This window comes from Numida meleagris, unplaced genomic scaffold (assembly GCF_002078875.1).
Source record: "Numida meleagris isolate 19003 breed g44 Domestic line unplaced genomic scaffold, NumMel1.0 unplaced_Scaffold1131, whole genome shotgun sequence".
Classification (NCBI taxonomy): Eukaryota; Metazoa; Chordata; class Aves; order Galliformes; family Numididae; genus Numida; species Numida meleagris.
In genome coordinates, this window is record NW_018362918.1 from 1 (window position 1) to 1639 (window position 1639).

Below are 1639 nucleotides of genomic sequence, written 5' to 3' on the forward strand. Positions count from 1 at the left end.
AGCCTGCCTCTTTTTATTTTGTGTGTGTGTGTGTGTGCTCAGAGTGGTGCTCCATGTGAGTAAATGCTAGTGTCTGCCTCATGTGCTTGCACACTGGAGTGGGCTTGTCTTTGCTTTGAGGAGGCTGTCGGCAAAGATGAGCCAGCTTTCCTGCACTGTTTCCCCTCCAGGGCAGTTTCCATCTTCTGCTACCTGGCTTCCTGAGGAACCTAAGATGTGATCTTTTGAAGTTTATGATTGCAATTCTGCCCTTGCTCCGTCCTCTCAGGATCTTAAGCTGCTCAGACTCATGGTCTCTGCAGCCAAGGCTGTCCTTTATCCTTACAATATTCCAGAGTTTCTCCTTGTTTGTGAGGAAGTGTTTCAATAAACTATTTTCCCTAATCAGTTCCTCAGCTATCTGGATTATAAATATTTTCTTCCTTTGATTTCAGAAATCTCTGGAATTCCTGATGTCCAGCCATACTGCCCTTCCAGCATTTCTTGGGGTGGTTGCAGTCACTGCTGTCTGAAAGCAGACTCACATGGAAGAGCTGCACAAAGTAACACACTGATATGCAGAGAAGCCCTAGCAGTCCCTCTGCAAAATCCCAGGAGCCAGTCCTTACCAAGGAAAACCAATGCCCAAGACTTCATCAAATTTCTGCATCCCCTACCAAAAGGGAGGAGTCTCATTTAAGGTTCACACAGATTTTCTCCTTCCAACAAACATCAGGGTTGCGTTCAGCCACTTCTGATGAGCCCACGCAAAGGACGTAGTTTGTCCTCTCTAGTGCCCAAGGGGCTGTGCCTCTTCTGAAGCTGCATGTCTGTGGCTAAAGCAAGAGCCTTTTTTCTGTTCCAGGATATCACCATCTTCCAGCCTCAACCTTCCTGAATGCTTCTCTCTCTGGTCTGTTTGCCATGGCCACCACCCGCCGTGCCTTCCTTGCTTTGTGTTGTTCAGGCCCTAGTCTTAGACTAGGGACAGTCTTGAAGAACAGCTGAGTACCCAACAACCACAGACACCGTGAAGGGATCTGGGTGTGCTGGCTGACATCAAGCTCAACATGAGTTGGCATTGCACCCTGGCAGCCAGGAGGTCCAACTGAATTTTAAAACGCATTAAACACTCCACAGCCAACAGGTTAAAAAAGGTAATTCTCTCACTATAGTTAGCCTTGGTGTGTCCTTACCTCAAATATTTTTGGCTTTTCTGGGCTCCACAACTTAAAATGGATGTTAAGGTGCATTAATGCGGCCAGAGGAGGGCAGCAGAGCTGAAAGTGGGGCTGGAAGGCATATCCTGTGAGGAGAGCCTGAGGACATGGGAGTTGTCCAGTTTGGAGAACAGAAAGCTGAGGCCACCTCATTGCTCTCTACAACTTCCTGAGGAGGGAATGCAGACAGTGAGGTGCCAGTCTCTTCTCCCTGGTAACTGATGACAGGTACTGTTTTCAAAGACAGATACATAGGGGATAACCACCTATCATGCATATCTTGCACAAATGATATTCAGTTTATATTCATTACTTATGTTACATGTGCAAACATTTTAACATGCAGTACATACATATTCTGTACTTCCCTCCAAAATCATTAACATAGGCTTCTGCCTTCTTGCACACGCTCAGTCTTTTTGTGGTGGTGGTCCCACAAC